The sequence below is a fragment of the Phalacrocorax aristotelis genome, chromosome 2 (genome assembly GCF_949628215.1).
Source record: "Phalacrocorax aristotelis chromosome 2, bGulAri2.1, whole genome shotgun sequence".
Classification (NCBI taxonomy): Eukaryota; Metazoa; Chordata; class Aves; order Suliformes; family Phalacrocoracidae; genus Phalacrocorax; species Phalacrocorax aristotelis.
The window spans coordinates 56974559-56996123 of record NC_134277.1 but is presented as its reverse complement, the minus strand read 5'-3'; the positions used below and the strand labels follow the sequence as shown (position 1 = coordinate 56996123).

Sequence of the window (21565 nt, the reverse complement as noted above, 5' to 3'; positions counted from 1 at the left end):
TTAATGTCACACATATAGACAAAATTAGGTTTGGGAATCAGGACAGAATAAATTGAATACTACTAAAAATAAAAATCTAAAACCCCTTGAAAACGATTATCTATTTTTTTCCTCAGACTACTCATTTTACTTTAAGTTTTAGCTCTCAATTCAAGTTTACAACATCTTTTAAGTAAGGGACTTTCCCAACCACTTTTACAATAGTCATCAATTAACCAGAAGTAGAGCATTCAGTATCTTACCATGCCATTTCCAGACCAAATTTCACAGACCCCAAAAGGCTTCAGAAGGTCAGTTTTAAATTAGCACATTGTAGAAAACACCTTTCTTCAGCCTGACTAGATTACAGTGGATTTTAACCTTCTCCACTGGCTGGAATGTAGGCAGGAGCAGTTGGAGAAGGCAGGTACTCCCTATCATCAGCCATAACAGGCCACAGCTGTTGCTGCATTGCTTTGCCTGCATTTAAATTGTCTGGCTCAGCAAGTAATAGGGTCTTTCTTCCTTTTATCTGATGCTCCTTGTGTTTCATGCAGTAGCACTGTACTCACACTAGCCACTGCAAAGCTGTCTTCATTGCAGGGTTATTCTACCTTTCATATTGGTTTTATATAGACAGAGAAGCCAGGCACGAACTCTTAAGTATTCCTGATGCAGGTGAGGACAGCATTCACATCCAGCCACAGAATAAAGATCTTCTCTACAGCAGTCTCTGATCCTCCCTACCACAGAGGTATATGGCATCTTTTTTGTTCCTGTTGCATCTGGGCAAACCTCTAGCTTTGTAATGGGCTTTTGTCAGTGCAAGCAGCAGGGGTGAAGGAAGGGAAGGGACAAACGTCGGAATACACCCTTGTGAGAGGCTTTAGCTGCAGTGTCCTCTTAGTTTCTAGAAGAGGTCTGTAAGTTGTATGCCAAAACAATATATTTTAGAATTAATCTGTCCCAGCCCATTCTGATACATAGTATATCCACAAATACAGTGAGCATCAACAGCACATACATCTTTTTTTCTTCCCCCTCTTCAAAAATTTCTCTTCCAACTTCCACTTGCATCTGATGAACTCATACCAAAAAATACGGCCATTTCTGTCTCTTGTACCATATCAACATTCATTGCACCAGTTCCTTTAGCAAACACAGGTGCCCACACACAACAGCATCAGCATAACACTGATGCTAAACACCTGAATGCTCTGAAATGCCCTTACACTACTACCTTGCTGCTGGAGTAGGCAATAGGGTAATTTCCGGAGTGCCACAACTATAATGGCAAAACCATTCTTCAAAGGACTGTTTCCACCACAGAGGTTGAAGTACAATTTAGCCAAATAAAATTTCACTAATATCCATTGGGGAAAAAACCGCAGCATACAGGGATCATTGTGCCTGCAGGTGAATCTCACCTGTGGGACCTGTGTGCTTTGGGGATGGCCCAACTGTGCAAGGCAGGCTTGTCTGCTTGTGCTGCGGTGACAGGCACCTTCTTTGTGAATCCCAAAAGCTCCAGTACATGTCTCAGAAGGCCTCGACCTAGGTATTGCCTTGTCTTAGCCTAAAAAGGCTAAAACCTCTGCCTTTTGTTGCTCTGAGACGCTTTAATCCCTGGGCTATAGAACACCGCCCCTGGGAAGGGCATTTCCCACAGGCAGAAGGTGGGGTTGCAGTGTGGGTAAGAAGGCAGGACTCCTCTGGCCAGGCCTGCATCAGGCAACACACCAGCTCTGTAGCCTAATAGGCAGAACACACCGCTGCGAGGAGGAAAACTGCTTCCTGAAATTATCCCAGGATAATTTTCTTTTTATTCAATCACTGTTTAATGTAAAATGCACTAAAAGCTTAGGAGCAAAATGTGAAAACATATGGAGTGAAGATGTTAAGGCAAATTGACAAATACAACTCTACCTCCCTGGAAAGTCTTACAAAAGTGTTAGAAGCTCTTTGGATTTAAATATCCCCTCAGCTTTCATTGTCCCCTATTTTGTTCTAGACAGCTTTTGGGAATATCACTGCTCGGAATACTCTGTTTTATAAGGTTTTGAATATCCCCTGAGTTCCACTTATTTGAAGAATTGTCAAATTATCAAGGTCATAGATATAATCCTGGTGTTTACAGAAAACCTAAACTTTTAACTGGCATGTCTTAACACTCTAAGGGGAGTTTGGTTGCGGCTGATGTTTCATCTGTACTCTCCATTCAGAATCCCACAACTATATGACTATGTTTGTAATCTCCTGATCTTTTTGAGTTGTGAAAGTTTGCTATTTTCACCCTTGCTGAATGGTTGGTAAAATGGAAAGATAAAAATATAACAAAGGCAAAGAAAAACATTAAAGTAATATTTCAGGAAAGAGATTTCTTTCAAAGTATTTTTAATTTTTACATGGTTCAAAATAACTTCACATACAGTAACCACTCAAACCTACTGACTCATCTTCATGTCCACATGCTTTCTTTAAAAACAGAAAACTCTTTTTTTTTTTAATGTTCAAAACATAACATTTTGCTGGAACAGATGCCTTATTTGAGCAAAGTGCCACATTTCTGTAATATTTAAAACGATGTTTCAATTTAACCAAGATGTGACTAATAGTCAATGAGTAGGAAAAGTTACCATGCCCGTGTTTTTGTCCAGTACCGGTGACATGACGGTGAACCATCCTCATAAGTGCTGTTTGATAACAACTCATGGCTGAACCATATTTCTTGCTTTCTTAGTTATCGGTTTGGTTATTAGCTTTGCTCACAGGAGCTGACCAGTACAAACTAATGAGGTGGGGCTGAAATCCTGGGCTAATATTGACTTTTTAATGATTCACTTGTTGTTCTTCTGTCTTACTTTTACCATCTCCATCTTACCCCTTCTGCTTTTAAACCTTGTGAAAAACCACCTACTATAATAGCTCAAAGAATCCAGCCCCCTGTGAAGAACTCAACGCTTTTAAGTCATTTTTTGCTTTTCTATTTTTCCAGCAGCAGCACATCTGTCTCTGAAAGGTTTTAAGTGTCTTTGTAACTAATACAAGAGGAACCTCAAAAACTTTTACTTGCTTTGGCTCAGTTAAAGGCTTTGGTTTCTAGCTGCTTGCTCAATCCTCCTGGAACTGCAAAAATAGATGGGGAATCTCAGGATGTTTCACTGTGTTTTTGTCACCTCCCTGTATCCAGTAGGAAGTTCCACAAGAGCCGTCTGTATAGTAAACTGACATTTCTGTTAATGGATCTACATCTTAGCTGTAGACTTAGCTGCAGGGTTACACTGGCCAACTTAGCTGTAACCGTCATAAGACCTGGGAGCAGAGATGGAGGAATAACAGGCCATCCTTATCCCACATCTGCCACTCTGGGAGGGATGATTCCGTTATTGTTTTGAGTCTAATCCAAGAATCCAGGATTTTTGTCCAGATGACAGACACTGTGACACAGTGTCAGTGATTTTTTTTTTTTCCAAATTTCTTAATCTTTATGACCACAATGTGACTGGGAGATGAGCCTCTGGTGTTTACTATCCAGAAGTTCTCTAGGGATCTAAAAGTACAATTCAGAATACATTTTTCTTTTGGTACAACTTTTTCTCACCCAAATGACAAAACCATAACAGTTTGTGTAAAGAGAGACACTTCAAGCAACACATGGAGAAGAGTCAGCACAACAATGTCATGAGGTTGCACCATTCTTTTGATCATTCAGCTTACAAACAAGGAGCATGAACATGTGCCATCTGGTCACAAGAATATAATGTCTAAGCAGTAAGACCATCTATGTTCACTATGGGCACAGCTAGGCATGTAGGCAAGGCAGAGGCCATAGATTATGAGAATACACTGAGCTTTGCTGGTTGGCAGTGGTTCTTCTCTGCACACTGGCCTGTGCCATCTACTCCATCACTGGCTGATGCCGACCCCCCTCTGAGCAGCCTGCCGTCAATTGCAGGACTGCCCAGCCTCTGTCACATCAAAGTCTACACATAAGTGATATACAATGAATTCTCACTGTTTCCATAATTTTGACAATCTAATAACAACCCTGGTTATTATGGGATTTGGAAACAGATTATTTCATCTCGAAAATCCATGTGAAATCCGTGCAGATGTTTAATACCTCAGAGCTGAGCATCAAATCCAATAAATCCTTAGTCCAGAGCAAAGTAATTCTGTTAGTCCCTAGGAAATGGAGAAAACAAGAGCTCCTTTTCATGCATCTTTAATTTCCAAATTCTAATATCTACACAAATGCTGTATGTCTCCCTAGTATTTTTCTGTACAGTATGTTAAAGGAGTTGATAGGTAGTCAAGAGTATCAAAAAATTTCTAAAGGTGGATAGGCACTGACCAGTGCCAGAGAACCTGGCAGTTTTACACTAGTTTAGACCAGCTAGGAAACTTAATTTTTACTAAATAATACTCACATTTAGGAGCACTGGAGCAGCTCCTCATGAAGAAAACTCTGATTTATATCCTTTGGTTTTACCTGTCGCTAGATCTGTCCCCTGAATACCCATGTCCACAATCGTACTGTCCAGTTCCACGCTCACCTGCCAATGATGCATCTCATGGTTATAATGCAATTGAAGTTGCCTGGGAAAGAGAAAGTGACCCAGATCATCTGGATATCTGAGATGAATACACTGTGGTGCACACTGGCAAAGAAGAATAACAGAAAGGGAGGACAAAGAAAAGCTCTCATGAGTTCATCTATATTTATTTACATTTATTAAAACCTACCAGATTTAGACTAGCACTGTTACATGTCCTTCCAGTTATCTGGCCTGACTTTCATAAGGTCCACATACGTACACCTCCACTGTGTCTTCCATTAAAGAGGAACACAAATGCTGTCAGTTGTTTTTCAATTACTAATGCCTGTTCTCTTACACCTCTAAAAGACACTATTATTCAGGCTTATCTCCACCCCCATTTACATCAGTCTTAGGTATAATGGCACAGACACTCTAAGAAGACGTATTAAAGCCCAAATAAAATTAAACAAATAAATTTGGGGTTTGGTCTGTTAGTGACTGTACCTTCTGATTATAAGCGTTCTCCTTTTACTGTTTTCCAAGGCAGATCTGAATCAGTATAGCAAACATGCATTCCCCAGCCTGCTGAGAGCTGGAATTGGATCCAGGGCAGAATTCAAACACTCTGGCTCACGTCTAGCTCAGTGCAAAAAGCCCTAATACTTACACAGGCTACATGTGAACTTGAATCTTTCTCCACAGTGCAGGTCACCTCCAATCCTGGTGCATTATTTCCTCACACTAAATAACTGGAGTGCTTGAAACAGCTCAGCACACAAATCACATATAACCAATGAAGTCATTTTCTTATCAGATGTTTATTTTTCTCATTAAGAGAAATATCAACAGAAAGTCTTAAATCACTAGGTGAGTCACTGGCAGGGAGGTGTGTCATCCTAGGAACTGCAGGGTATCTCCTTGTTTGGCCTCATTATCTAGCCACTTTTGCTAAGAGAAATTGTAAAAAAAATCTTCTCAGAGGGCAGGAAAACCCCACAACATCCCAGGATGATGAAGAAAGGAACGTACATCTTGTGTCATCAAAGCAAGACAGCCACCGAAGTGTGTACTGGGAATGACACAGAGGGGTTTCTCCGTAAAAAAACACATGCTGCCGGCTACTTGCAGTGATTAACTCTGTCTCACAGACAGGAAGCAAGGATCACACATTCCCCCTTTAAACCATCTCGGTTATTTTAAGTGTACCAGATCGTCTTCCTGTTTACCTCCAGGCTAACAACAGCAGTCACATAAGACAGCTACAACCCTTATTATGCCACATTTTTTCCTTCCTCTAAGTAGTAAGAAACTTCCTGGAATTGACTAAAGGCTTTGTGTTAGTGTTGTGAATGGCAGCTCTTGGTCAATGAAAAGGGAAGTACTTCTCTGCTTATTTTACCATATTTGGACACCCCTTGAAACCTGTGGGCTTTAAGTTCAGTTGTGAAATTGCAGAGAACTTTGCTCAGGGAGGCTCATACTCCTGCCCTGACTTCATTGAAGTCAGCATGCCTCATCTGAGCAGACCTAATTTCAGGACTTAAAAGCATAATTCAAGACCTGCAGTCCAATTTCCATTTGGCACTGGCCAAATAAGGTGCCAAGACTAGTCTATGGTTTCAGATCTTATTTCCCTTGTTATCCTAAAATAACTTAAAGAAATATCTTCATAGTTTGCACAACAGCAGACTTCATTTTAGAAATTTTCAATTCAGAAGCGAGGATGAGAAGGGAGAAAGTATGGTCCAAAAGTTGAAGAAGTTAGACAAATTTAGAAATATGGAAATATGTACATACATTGTACAAGAAAGGCCTGTCACCACCGGAGCAACTGATCGTTCACTGTTTTCTGTCTTTGAACATGGCTCAGATCTCTTTCTAAGAGACATGCAGTCATTCCCAAGCTTCCGAACTGCAATATCGATTGCATCAGTGTGTGAGCCATGCCAAAACAAGGAGCTGCTGCTGCTGACAGTAGTAGTCAGTAGTGCCATTAGGTATAAGACATGGGAAAAAAGCAAGTGCGTGGACACAGGCACACACACAGAGGAAAATTTAGCCTGCCTTTCCTCAGGAGACACTGTTACCCACTGGAACAGGAGAGCAAGGTGATCCATGCAGCTCAAAAAGTTTTGCCAAGTACAGAATCTAAAATGTAAACTCTAAAACGTCTTGAGAAAGTCTATCAGCAGTATATTCAGGTCTTACTCAGTACCGAGTCAGAAGTAACTCCCATCGAGGTGGATGCTATATTTGCTCAATAAGAAATGACTAAAACATAGAGAATAAACTTCTAAGTCTCTCTCCAGCTCCCACTACCATTAATGGCAAATTAACTACATACCACAGAATTAAAATTTCTCTTCTTACTGTGAGTGATGGGTGACTCTCTAGAGTAGAGGCTGAGACTTTATCCCCCACTACAGAGCCTGGCAATGAAGCCTCTAAAATCTATTAATCTATTTGAACTTTATCTTGACCTTCAAAATTTGACAAGCAATGGCCAGTGAGATTCTGCCACCAATTCTACTCTCTCCAGTTGCCACCAGGTAAAAAAACCCATCTAATTTCTCTTTTCCTAACTTTTTCTTGACCAGAGGTCATAATGGCAAAAGGGTAAGCATTTCATTAATCATTCTAATTAAAAAATATATCTGAACATACAGCAAGATTTGGATTTCAGTGTGAGGCCAAAACCTTGCTTTGACTGCCATGACCTTGATGCTATCAGGATCAAAACCTACTGAAATACTCTCTCTCAAAATATTCTAAAAGCAGATGGAAGGACTTTTTTTCAGAAGGAAATGAGCCCTCAGAAAGGAGTTTCTCTTAAAAAAAAATTATCCTTATTTTTGGTAGCTCTTTATATATTTAGTTAATAAATACTAACTTGAGGTTACAAGAGTGCTCAAAGAGTGTTCAGAGAACTCTCCCACACAAGTATTTGAGCAACAGTTCATCCAGTTTCCTCAGGAGCCAGCATTTTGAAACCAAGAATCCAAAGATAACCCAAAGTTATCTTTTCTCTATTTAAGTGCTTTTATATATACACATACACACACACACATATATATGTATATATGCTGGCTTCTAAAAGTGGCAACTAGCACACTTCTCATATAACTTCATGTACAAATATATTTTAATACATTTAGTTCCCATCATCTGTCATATCCTCAATAAAAGAATAAATAAATAAAATTTCCTTATATTTCTCCCCCCAAAAAAAGGAAAGGAAACTTTGGTTTGGGATGAAGCAGAGGAATATTTTGAGCCCCAATGAATATTTTTGTTTTGTTCAAAGTTCAATAACTAAAATAGAGTGTTATAAGGAGATCATTTTGCTTTCAGAACAAAAACACTGTAACTTTTCCTTCCAAATGATATGCTGCTGAAAAAACCATTATACCCCTTTCTGTTACAGGAAGTACTCACGGAATTTCTCCTTTTTTCACCAAAATGCAGTCTGTCTATTTTTTTGACAGTCACATACAAAGTGCTGTAGTACTGATCACAGAGGCAGATGAAACATTGAGAAGCACTGAACACAAAGGGGTAAATATTGCAATACTGAAAAGATTTTTTTTTCCACCTTTCCTTTTGTAGTTTTGCTGCTGGAACAAGATTACTATATACGAGCAGCTTGTCTAGGAAATGGACCTCAGGTCCTTTCAAATATTAGAAAACCCTTCCAAAAATCTTTGGACTAGGCTCCAAAATAATCCAAATTGTGAGTGCTTCCCACTCAGTAAGCACCCCCATGCACCCCCCAAGTATCAGCACACGCTGAATGTATGAATAATCTTCTCTAACCAAGCGCCACTGTCTAACACAGGAGAAGAGCCAACACTGCCGTTCAGGGGAATTTATTCTTCAAACTGCTAGAAAAAAAGAGCTGCCCTGACAAAACAGTGCACTTGTACCAGGGGACCGGGATGCCCTAAGAGCCACGCGCAGGTGACAGCGCACAGTCACTGTGGGAAGTCATGGCAGCATGAGGAGGACCCATCCCGGAGGAGAGCTTGGAGGATATGCAGAGGCTTCAGCCCTGGCCTTTTGTCGGAGAAACACTCTCACACGTGTTTGAATACTGCATCGTTTCAGCAGAGAGGGAAAGGCTTCCAAGCTGCACAATTATGCTATTGTAATCACACGGTGCAGGCCAAATTAGACAGAGTAGCTCTGTTTCCCTGAATCCGGTTTTATAAGCTACATTCTAGCAGCGCTCCATTACGCTGCTATGCAGAAGTGTCTGGCATTGTTTCCATCACAAACAAATCTTTATGTCCTAAATTCATGTTGGACGGAAACTTGGCTTCCAAGGACTAAACCTAAGAATTACATTTGTTTGTTTAAACAAATTTGAGGGAAAACATACTTGGCCATCTTTGAGTTATATGATGACAAGATGATTTAGATTTCCCATAAAAGATATAATTCTTTTTCCCTCCTCATGCCAAACAATGATGCTTTCTTATAGCTGGACAGTTGCTGGCTAGAAGAACAAACCTATCGAGAAAAGCCAACTCTCAGCTATATTGATTAGGGCAGCAGATGCTGAGCACCTCACAGGATGTGGTTCTTGCTTTGGCAAAGTGAAGACAAAGGTTTATCTCCTACATTTATGAGACCACACTTTCATTTCTTTCATGCTGCTCTGTGTAAAGCTAAATTGGAATTGATGTATTTTGACTGTATTGTGTATTATTGGAACGATTTTATGTTCCCTAAACAGTGCATATTTACAAACTGCTACTGTAATAAGCCATCCTTGAAAGGAAACATCCTAAGAAAGATACAATTGAAATATGTAAGAAATGCAACCAAAACTCAATTTTCCACTTTTTCACAATTTGTTATCCCTTATGCTTAGCTAAAGTACTATCAAAAGAAAATGATGGTGGCATTCTGCACCCAACAGCAAAAAAAAGCAGATCTTTGTGTGAAGTCCTTGAACTGGTATGTACAAAATTTTTTCCTTATTATGTCTTTGTAGAATAAGTGAAAAAAAAAGGCTTTATATATCACTTAAGTAAGCAAATTACCTCTCAGAGAAAATGCTGTAGTCTAAATGCATTCATCATTTTCTTTGTATATTGCAGAAATTGTGTCATTTTGGGTTATCTATGTGATTTCATATATTGATCCAATCCCGCTAATAACTGGCATTGACGTATCACAGAGGAATAGAGAAGTTTGGGAAAATTATAAATTATTAGTAAAGCCTTCTCTGAAGCAAGAGACAAAAGCAACCTTAGCAAATGCTTCATTATCAATCCACCTTTATTACCTATTTTATTGCTATTACATTTCATTCAGTTGTGATCTAGACTCTGCAAGGCTGTATCAAAGAAGATAATAAACAGGTACTTCATAGAAAAACCAATTTATCAGAAAAGCACACTGTATGATGCTATGTATAGCCTCCTTTGAAAATATTTTAAACATTCCCCTTCTGAATGTCTAAAACCTACCTTTAAAAACCACTGGGTCAGGAGACAATAGAAGTATATGTGAAAATTTAAAGTTTATAAAATATATTGCTTCGCATAAAAAGCTGAAGCTCTTCTGCTTTACTGAAATCAAGCCTGTAGTTTATAGGTACAAGCAGATCAGCCATGCAGTTCTTGATAGACCTGGGCCTTGACTGAGCATCTTCTTGCCTAGGAACATTCTCACAAATGACTCTTTACAACTCAGCCAGACCTACCAGCTAATTGCCTTTTCCAAATTTTCTCTTAAGATTTAATTTCCAGTACTGAATATTTGCTCTTGGCAGCCTCAGAGCAACTCAGAAATACAGATTAAACAAACCATTACATGCTTAGACACCTGCTACTCTATGGTATACAATTAACAGAGAGTCAAGTCTCAACAAATTATTTCGTTTGCTCGTTGTTATGTTTAAGCAAGTGCTTGCCATTTAAAATAAAGCAATTCCGAGCAGTTTCCATTATGGAGTTATCTGTTCTTAATGTCATCGTTCACTACAGCAGTGGCCAGAAGTGGATTTTCCATCCTGACGATGTCATAGTTTACTTTGACATAGTAATTATCTATTATTCCCATGCATACTGTTTGTTTATAGGTTCAGTACCACATTCTTCTTTCTAAACAGAAGCGGCAGTATTTGCTGAAGGCAAACCAAACAATGAGTTAGCATGAAGAAATATACTGGTAGTCACTGAAACTCACAGTTTAAAGATCTCCAAGCCAGGCATGCAATTGCTTTTGGATACAGAAGGGAAATTAAGAAGCTGCATGGTGAGCTGAGAAGCTGACACTAGCCAAGAAAGGACATCGCAACATGTTTGCAAAAGTTTACCCAACTTTTCCAAGTCACTACGGATCACCTGGACCTCCTACTAGGATTACAAGCATCCCTCTAAATTCACTGGTTCTTCCACACTTCTCTTGGACTTTGGGATACATACCTGCACCCTTCCCCTTACAAAGGAAGTGCCTAATCATCTCACTAGCTTACTACGCAAAAGCAACCCATAGTCAACTACTTCTTAGTGCTACAACGTTGCAAAGTACCAAACAGCATTCCTGATGCATGAACTCAAAACATTGACTCTCACTCTACTTTGGGACTTTTTCATGTTCCACTAATTTATTTGTCTAGTTCCCACTAAGAAATACCACAGACCTTCTCTTCAGAAAGAGTCTTTAGTGCGTTTCTCTGATCTTCCACCAATAACAACCATCACTTTCAGAAATTGTCCTTTTCCCTACTAGTGTCCTCTTCCTTTTTTTCTCAAAAAATTTCACAGGGTGAGAAAGTGATTTGTATCTTCTTAAAAAACTGCAGTTATTATGCATTGCAATATCTGACTCCTTACTGCATGCATGACTTGTTGCTTCTTCCTAAAGAGGGAAGTCAAAATTGATACAGCTGACATTCAGCTCTCTTAAAAAAACCAATTTCCCTTTGTGGAGTGAAGTAAATATGTACATTAAATCTTTCAGCACTAGCTAAAATAATTCATTGCAGTTTCCTACTGAAGGGAAATGAGGAAGGTGATCTCTATGTGCAAGCATGACAAAGTAACACCTGGAGATTTTACATGATCAGCCCCTAATATATGTGAGGAAACCAGGGGCAGAAGGCAAGGCAGTTTCCAGTCAGAATGAATGCACACTGGAACTAGCTCAGGAGCAGCTCGCATTGGTCTGCCACTGTGCTTCTGTCAGTGCCACATTGATCTAGTCCTCATGTTAAAGAAATAGTTTTTAGGTTAAATTTGAAACAACAAAAGGATATCTTAATAAGAAGCATGTGTGTGCACACTCACTTGCAGACACATGCACACACATTTTCTTGACACTAACTGGCACCTGGAGATTGGTTTCAATATTCAGCATCTCAGTCCTCTGCAAACATTTAGAAGGAAACAGAATCCTGGGCTCCAGTAAAATCCATGGCAAAGCTCCCACTGACTTCAGCTATCCTCATTCTTCCACTCAACCTCAAGTCAATGCGCCTTTTTGTTTATTTTCTTGTTCAAATACTTTCCTCTAACGATATTAACACAGGAAAAATAACTGCTTGTCAGCAGAGCTCTACAGAAATTGGCAGGTTCTGTTTGAAGGCGTTTATGCAGGCTTCTTCTTCAGTTTGATTAGAGTAGATTCTAGCCGCAGTGTTTGGACCCAGATCAAGAGAGAAATTTCAGATTCTGCCCACAGAATGTTCATGTACGGCATCTGAATTGGGCTGAGGTCATTCTGCCTTCATTTTCATGCCTTGAGGTTTGTTACTAGCTTTAGAACCAGAAATTTGCAGCAAAACTCAGCTAAAGCCACCTCCTTTCACCTAGTTTCAGGACCATATTATCTAACATCAGGAACTACTTACATTGGTGAATATATGCCAACAGTTATCACAGAGTGGTATCTGAGATGGAACATTTATTTCCTCTTTTAACCCTAAGGAAATATTATGATAACAAAATGTCGTCACCCCTGGAAAGCATTGACTTTTACATGATGACCACAGGGTCCATTTTTGGACCAGCTTGTCTGAAATTCATTACACTAACCAAAGATTGGTGGGTTGTATTTTTTTCTGTCATGTTCTAAGAAACTGTGGAGTCATAAAAGCTTCATGCTATGTGAGATTGGACAACAGAAGCCCTGCAAAGTTCCTCTTAACTGTGCAGCTGTGGCCCAGACCAAGAGAGTAGTATTTACGGCAACATTGATTTGCGGATCTCTGAAAATCGGTGGTCATTTAGTTTCCATTGCTTCAGAGGAATCTGCTGGAAAAAAGCCCATGTGCCCTTCAAGAAAACATTTCAAGTTGCAACCAGTGAAATTCTGAAGCTTACTGTGAGGGCACAGACTCAAGCTAGCAAGGCCAGTTTCTCTGTGTTGCATATATATTCTGAAGACTGATCACAATGGTCTCCCAGAAGCACCAAAATAATCATCAATACAATTTTTGCTCATTTCTTGTTTTTCTTATTTCTTTGTCACTCTCAGTATCTACTTATTTCTGTTGTCCTTACAGGTGTTTCTCTCTGATCCATCTTTCTGCCTGTGTCATAGCGCTTATCAAATATAGTGCTGTCGTCTCAGTGACACCATTCATCAATTCATATAACATGGACATGACGCTCAAAGGTTCTTATGTTGCAGTATCCTCTCAGATATTTTACATAAGAGCTCCTGCAGCAGCATCCTAGCTAGTGGCCATGCAAAGGTCATCCCCATCTCTTTGAATGGAAAATCTACAGCATTAATTCATTTGTGCATTCACATATCTGAAGGGCAGAGAAGTCTGGCAACCTGATGAAGACCGTTGCTGACTTGGGCACATAGGATCTGGTTAGCGAGTGTTCCCGTGGACCTGTAACTCCACACATAACCCCACTCTGTTTGACTTTTCCCCCCCTTGGTTCTATTTTCCAAATCAAATTTTAAAGGGTTGGATCTGACCTTCTCACCCTGAGAAACAGAGAAAGTGCTCAAGCAGGAATACCTGGCCAGTCACACTATTAAAACAAAAACAATTACTGCCTTATTTAACAAAACAAGCCACAATCTCAAAATGGTAGAGGCCGCCTATTTTGTTAAGGTCTTAATAGCATATTTTGTGGTTCCCTGAGGAATAATTCTCCTTATTCAGAGAAACACTTATTAACCTTCATAATTTATTTGTGGCTTCACTAAACACGCACATACTGTACTGCATGGCCATTAATCCTGGGAATGAACTTATTAATGATGGGTTAACCTTAAAAGGTTCAGTTTAGCTCAGATAACCACCCAGATTTCTGGATGCCTTTTTGAAATATATCAACTATTTGAGACTCACTACTACACTTTTTCCAAAGTCTCTGTTATGTGGCACACTGTTTCCAGTCAGCCCTCCCAGAAGGTCCTCAGTTTCCTCCCACCATGTTAGGTGAAGTTTTACCTTGGATGTTTGTTAGCTGACACCACAACTTGCATATTTGGCATTCTGGGATAAAACCTTAGCTGTTAGCTAGAAGCTCCTAGGTAAAGCAGCCTGTATTGTAGTCCTAGTCTTGGCCATCAAACATACCTGCTGCTTCTCCCCCATAACTCTTGTTTCAGTGTTCTTCCTCTGAGTGTGCTGAGAACGGTGGGACTACAGAAATTACCCCGTCTGACTCCTATAAATTGTGCACATGGCTAGTCTATGGTAAAACCTTCTACAGCATTTGTTACTTCATCTTTTTTCAATAACCTACTTAATCAATCAGGACTTTTTTGATGCCTTGCAGTTTGATACAGGGTCTCATGTGTATTTCTACTGTCCCTATCAAAACAGGATTCTGAAGCTGTTCAGGATTCTAAACACAGCCAGTATTTAACAATGATTTATCTACAAAGTTTTTAAATTTCCAGAAATATAGTCTTGCTACAAAAAAGAACAAATGCCCAAGTACTGGGAAGCCATTCTCTCTACTAACGCTCACCGTAGTCTGGCTTCTGAATACTTCCTATGCTTTTGACTTTTGCCACTGCTTTCAGCTAGTTATTGCAACTGAATATGAAGAACACCTCCTTAACACATTCCATCATTTTCAGAAAATGGAGGAACCCAATACTAATGATGCTAACTTACAGAACTTAATACATACTAGCATAGGGATATGACTGTGGTGCCTGTGGAAGGAACAGCCATACCACGGCTATGTGAGCAATTACTGCTTGAACCAGAACTAACTTTACAGAAAGCTATAGTTATTTCTAGGCAAACTGCGACTGCAATGGCAGAGGTTAAAATAATTGCTCAAGAGGCTATAGACCATGTCTAAGCAGTTCATTCATTAACAGGGTGATCTCTAAGCTGGCATAAGTGTGGCAGGCACAGTGGTGGTAAATGTAGCACATCTGATACATCCAGGAAGCACATTTCAATGACATTTCAACACCCTCTGATACTTCAAAGTCAGGCATTGATTGTGCATCTCTATTGTCTATTGTCAACTCCACTCTGAAATGAAACCATGGACTGCAAGTAATTACTGTATCAAATTATGTGTAGGGTGAGATAAAAGAATCCCAGACCTGTGCCTACAGCTACCACACTCAAAGCCATATGAAGACATCATACATTCAACTTCTATTAAATCAAAGCCAAAAAATAGGGAAGCAAACAAAAATACATTAAAGCACCTGGGCTTCAAGCCTATGCTATTAAAGAGAAAACCTTGAAAACATGACCAGATGTAACCAACGTAACAAGCCTCACTAAATTTGCAGATGGGCTCAAATAGTGGTGCTGAAAGATGTGAACTGCCTTCTGTGTATCAACAAAGAGCTAACTACTAGAACAAGCAGTCCATAGGACCTTATCAGCACCACTGTAATGATACACATCTACTACCAGTACCCCTCATGGGAGGTACTGGGTAAGGAGAAAAGGAGGTCTTGTTGCTGCCATCTTTGGTTGGCTGGATAAAGGAGAGATGAGTGAAGGGATGTTTCTGACTAACTTTGGGAAGAGAAGGAAGGCACTACTCTGGCTAAATCAGGAGAGAAAGGTTACTTGCTTCTCCTGACAGCTCACATACTTTATCATGCACTCGGGCACAGGGCTAACTGCACAAGACCAAAGAAACCAATGGGACCAAGCAAACGTGCACTGCTGTTGGTAGCAAAGCACTTGATTCTGTTTAAGGACCTGAAAAATAGTGCACTACCCTGTAGGTTGCACCAGCCAATATCAACTCAGTGTGAATGAGCAAGGCAAGATAAGCACATGGTGTGTAACACATTCATACGCATTGGCTAGCTGTCATGCATGTAATTAAATACAATCCTGAAGTGAAAACACTTCCATAACTTGCTTTTTGAAACGGTAAGGCAGACAACTGCTGTCTATGGTGGGGAGGGCAATACACTCTTTGCTTGCTAACAAATCACCCCCTCTTGCTGAACATCTCAAAGTACGTTATGGAGTAGAGTGAGAAAATTTGAGGCTACCTAACTTGCAGAAAATGCAGGAAGATCCCCTGGTATAAGTGTGACAGGTCACCTCTGCCTGGCAGCGTTGCAAGGGTCATTGCTCTGTGTCCCACTGAACGCCAAAGCCAGGTGCCTTCAACTCACTCAGAGGCTGCTTATACAGTTGGCTGGAAGAGCAAAGGCTCAGAAACAGATTCAAGTCCTAGGAAATCCTATTACTTGCCAGCGGCATGAGAAAGGACCTGTAATACAGTTGGCCCAATTGTATCCATTGTTCCTGACACGGTGTATTAGGACCTTTTGGAACAGCATCAGAGAGCTTAAAGTCTGCTACTGCTTGTAAGAGACTACGCCAGCCAATGCCTAGAAATAAGCTTTCTTTCTGCCTTACTCTTTAACAGAGTGTCTGTAAAATACTCCTGTGTTGCTTTAATTATGCACCTATTTGGAATACAAGCCTTGTTAGGTAAAACCTCCAAGAATAAAATAAACAGAGGAGCCGACTTGTTCGTTTTCCTCTATTTTCATCAGCATAGCCTGTCACAAAAGTGAAAGTAGGAAAACACAAACATCTTCCTAGAAATGTTAATTTTAACTGGAAATATGTTTGTAATTATTCCTTTTTAGACATCTCTTCAACAATTTTAAAAACTCTTGTCTTTTATGTGCTTAGAGATTGGGGGGCATCATTCTCAATAACAATTATTATTTTCCATTGGAAATGTGGACAAAATTACTCTGACAAGCTGTACTGGATAAAATGTGTAAAGTCTGCAAATACTTGTTTTATTTATATCATAGTAATCACCACAGCATTTCTGGTTCACCTAAATATAAATGGAACCCTATGTTATAATTCAACAAGTTTCTGTTTGTTATTATATATACTAATCGCAAAAGAGTGTTTTCAGACTGAAAACACTGTGTACTACTGTAATGTAAACATTAACTACAATAAAATAGTAATGGGCAATTGTTGTAGTTTACAGAGCTAAAAATATACATACTATCTGCAAAGAACATGTAGCAGGATAGGGCCAAAGATTTTTCATGGGGTTTCACATGGGGTTGACTGGCTCAAAGTTTCATTAATAAATTTATTAAAATGTAAGTCTCATTTGACACAACTCGCATCCTATGGCAATTGGGAAGACAGAAATGGTCTTTCACTGACTCGCCCCACTGGCTGTTGGTGTAACAGGGTCATGAACAATGCAGCCTAAGTAAATGGGGAAGACTGACATTTCTATTTATTTACAAAGGATATCTTCCTTCCTCTGGTCTGCCTTCCTCCCTTCTTCACCCCCGCAGTCTAACCCTGCCCTGTCTGGTACGTGGGTATGGTATTTGTCTTCAAAACATAACAAATAGAAGTTAACATTCACCAACTGTGACTTATCTGACAGCTCAGCACTCTGTTTCAAGTTGTTCACCGTTGCAACTTGATTTCCATGAAGCCCTGCATCATACAGTGGCACCCTGCCAGGTCTCCACTGCTCCATCTCTTGGAAATGGAAATTTAAGTTTGCTGAGCTTTTTCCTCCTTCTCTTAATATGTTTCATATATTAATTGGAACAATATGCCAAATGGTATTATTGCAGGGAACAAAGATTCATAGTTCAGCAAAACTGTCTTCCATTTTCAGTGTGAAATTGTCCTGCTCTGTTTGGCATAGGAATTCACTGAATTCCCCTCCAGTGAAGGTGTGGTATTCCCAATATTCTTCCCTGGACTAGAATTAAAATCCTCCTATATGGCTGAGTTGTCAATTACTCCAGTCCAGAGGTAACATCCTCTCCCTCTCTCTAACCAGACTTCTCTCAGACATAGTAGGGCATGGGTCCAGACTCCTGCCATGACGAACTACCTCCTGACCTCAGCTGCACTATAGGAATACTTTTTTTTTTAATTATTTAAAGGGACAAAATATCTTATACGTTTTTCCTTCCCCCTTTAGACTTTGGAATAAGTCAAGGACTACTTGAGAGTCACAATGTAACAATCCATAACAACAATGACAACAACAAAAAATGAAGCACCTTTATGTTCCAAAACTTGGATTTTCCATTATGGCAAAATTTGTCTGCAAGTGCTTCTTAAGAGAGCTAGTAACAGTTTATTTTGTCAAATGTCCGCTCATATTTGTAGCTATTTCAGGAAGAACAGAAGCTTCTTAATCCCTCGGTATAACAGCTGAGTCAGCATGAGCCATATCTCATATTCTGGGGGACTTCAGGATCTGCATGGCAATCGTAAATTTGTTCCTTCCTCCCACATCCAATCTTCCTGCCTCATTACCTCGCACCAAAACAATACCAGAACCTGCAACTTCCAGGTGCACCCCCGGATGCCTAAATCTGAAAGTAGAGAGCTACAGCCTTTTCTTGCTTTCAAGGCCTTTGCACCACTACAGAATCTCAAATTAACCTGAAAAACCCTTTACATACCCATTTTGCTCCACCACCTGAGTGGCTGGGCTATCTGTTACGCTGCAGGTTGCAGCTGGCGTACACAGAGCCAGACCTATACCACATCCCTCTCACTGTCTCCAGAGGATGCAGTGAGCCAGGGGAAGGCACCAATGGCTGGACAATCACTAAACCACTCTCAGGGTCATCCCCTAACAAACACCTCATGTTAGTCAGACCTGCTTTTAGGAAAGTGAGTCTTAAATTAAGGTCTTGCCCAAGGATTGTGAGAGACCACAGAAAAGCAGAATAAAGTCCTAGCTCCCTACTCTGGTCATCTGCAAATCAAGATAAATAATTTCCTAATTGCATATGGCTGTTCTGTGCTATTTTCTGGTTATTGTGTGGCTATTTATTGTGCTATGGTGCTATGTTGATGAAGACTTGCAGCCTGAGTAATGGGCAGTCCCTGCTGCTTATTTTTATCTTTGTGCCCTTCTTAACAACTGGGAGAGAAGAGTTCCTCAGCTGAAGTGCAATATGACCCTCACGCTGCTGCACACACGTCCCATGTGGAGCTCTGTCTCATGGGGATGCAGTCACAAAGACTGTCCTCTGTGAGACACATAAATCCTCTGCTGTTGCTGGGGAACCTGTCCTTGATGATGGAGGCAAGGCTAAGAATCTGTTACTATCCATAATTTCACTTCACTGATACCTCTTTCAAAACATCACCTCCTCTCTAATGGAGAGATCATACCGGTATTACTCAGATACAAGCAACAGAGCACCCAGCCCTGACTCACTTTCTTACTTGGACCTCGCTTAGACAAAGAGGGATTGAACAAAACCTCAGTAAAAAGCCAAGGACATGGCCTACGGTGATTAATTCTCTCTCACAAGTCACTGAGGGTGGTGCTTCACCATAGGTACCAAGCCCTCTGTCTCTCTCTAGGGCAGGAAATCCTCACCCATGTCCTGAAGAAGGAGGGCACCCCCTGCTGACCCTGCACCCAGAAGGCAGGCAGCTTTCCACATCCTTAAACCCAACTGAAAAAAACTAACAGATTAATAGAGCTTCAATTTTTTGTACATAGTCTTAATGTTGTTCTTTTATGGATACATTTCTTTTCACTTTTCAAAGAAAGAGTTGCTTCTTACAGCTCAAGAACTTCCTAGGGTAGAAAGAAATAAGATTGCTCTTCTCCATCTGGAGCTTTCCTCCATGCTCTTGGCAGCTTTGGGGAAATTGCCCAAAGTAACAACTGTTGCAGAAAAGGAAAGCTGGCTTTTGTACACTGCTGTTCTGCCTTTCCACTGCTGTTGTCATAGGGGAACAACTGGTCCAGATAATTATTCTTCATATCAGTCAGAATAATAATTCTGATTGGCATTAGACAGAAAAAAAAATAGTTATTCCTTCTCTGTGAGGAAGAAATCTAGGACTTTTTTGCAACTTGGGGCTCAAAATAAATCTAATTTCTGTATGTACTTGAATCATTAGCCCCTGTGCGATGCTGTTGGGGCAAAGAATTACTATTACTTGGGTCTAATCCAGCTATGTCCTCCACTCCAATACCTGCACAGTCTTTTCTCATCAAGTAAAGGTAGCTTTAAAAGAAGTATACAGCAGGGCCATAATGCCTTGGTACTTATCCAGGAAATAGGAAAGGAGTAGGACTTGTCTCTGTCTTGTATTTTGTTTGGAGCAATTTAGCTTGAGGACAATCAATGTGCTTGTAAAGTCTGAAACACTTCACAGATGTCAGGTTAGCTCTGGAAATCAAGATTAGTTTAAAATTAACACGTTCAGCTTTCTACCTGATGTGCTGGAGCCACCTGAAGAACCCTAAACCCTCTCTGCCTGCACTCAACTTACTCCAGATTTCTCATAATAGACTCTTGAAGAAATGTCTGAGTAACAAGCAGAATAGGTGAGGAATGATTACAGTCCACAGAAAAAATGTGTGTATGACAAAAATGTCATAAATCTCTAAGACGATCTAGATAATCTTCATTATAGTATATCACATTCTTTCTTTTAATATAATACAATGTAATTCATTTCAATTCATTACATATGCCTAAAATTGAAGGTAAACAGATTCCTCTTTACTTAGTCTATGATCTTTGGAAGAAGGGACAGGTAACTCAGGAGGACTACAATATGTCATGAGGTTATGCAGGGAGAAAATTAGAAGGGCCAAAGCCAAACTAGAATTTAATCTGGCTACTGCTGTAAAAGACGAAGAAAAATATTTCTATAAATATATTAGCAACAAAAGGAGGGCTAAGGAGAATCTCCATCCTTTATTGGATGTGGGGGGAAACATAGTGAGAAAGGATGAGGAAAAGACTGAGCTACTTAATGCTGCCTTTGCCTCAGTCTTTAACAGTAAAACCAGTTGTTCTCTGGGTACCCAGCCCCCCAGGCTGGAAGACAAGGATGGGGAGCAGAATGAAACCCCCATAATCCAAGGGGAAATGGTTACTGACTTGCTACACCACTTAGGCAAACGCAAGTCTATGGGGCTGGAGGGGATCCACCCATGGGTACTGAGGGAGCTGGCAGAAGTGCTCACCAAGCCACTTTCAATCACTTATCAGCTGCCCTGGCTAACCAGGGAGGTCCCATTTGACTGGAGGATAACAAATGTGACGCCCATATGCGAGAAGGGCTGGAAGAACGATCCAGAGAACCACAGGCCTCTGAGTCTGACCTCAGTGCTGGGAAAGGTTATGGTGCAGATCATCCTGAGTTGCATCACGTGGCATGTACGGGGCCAGCCAGGTGATCAGGCCCAGTCTATATGGGTTTATGAAAGGCAGGTCCTGCTTGACTGACCTGATCTCCTTCTGTGACACAGTGACCTGCATAGCAGACAAGGGAAAAGCTATGGATGTTGTTTACCTGAACTTTAGTAAAGCCTTTGACACAGTTTCCCACAGTGTTCTCCTGGAAAAACTGGCTGCTCAGGGCTGGGATGGGCATGCTCTTTGCTGCATAAAAAACTGGCTGGATGGCCGGGCCCAAAGAGTTGTGGTGAATAGAGTTAAATCCAGTTGGCGGCCAGTCACAAGTGGTGTTCCCCAGGGCTCAGCATTGGGGCCAGTTCTGTTTAATGTTTTTATCAGTGACCTGGATGAGGGGATTGAGAGCATGCTCAGTAAGTTGGGCAGGAGTGTTGATC

The 21565-nt window shown here is 40.4% G+C and overlaps 1 long non-coding RNA gene across 2 annotated transcripts in view; it reads right to left on the bottom strand.

Moving 5' to 3' along the window:
• The window catches only part of LOC142053905 (uncharacterized), a 122936-nt gene extending 117665 nt beyond the window's left edge, over positions 1-5271 (bottom strand). The window contains exons 1-2 of one of the 2 annotated variants that reach the window (XR_012659364.1): positions 5188-5271; positions 4410-4535 (exon numbers count right to left, since the gene is read on the bottom strand). This is a non-coding gene — a long non-coding RNA (uncharacterized LOC142053905). Of the gene's footprint in view, positions 1-4409; positions 4579-5187 lie in introns of both variants that reach the window. The other variant, XR_012659363.1, reaches the window with a different exon arrangement.
• Positions 5272-21565: the final 16294 nt, after the last annotated feature.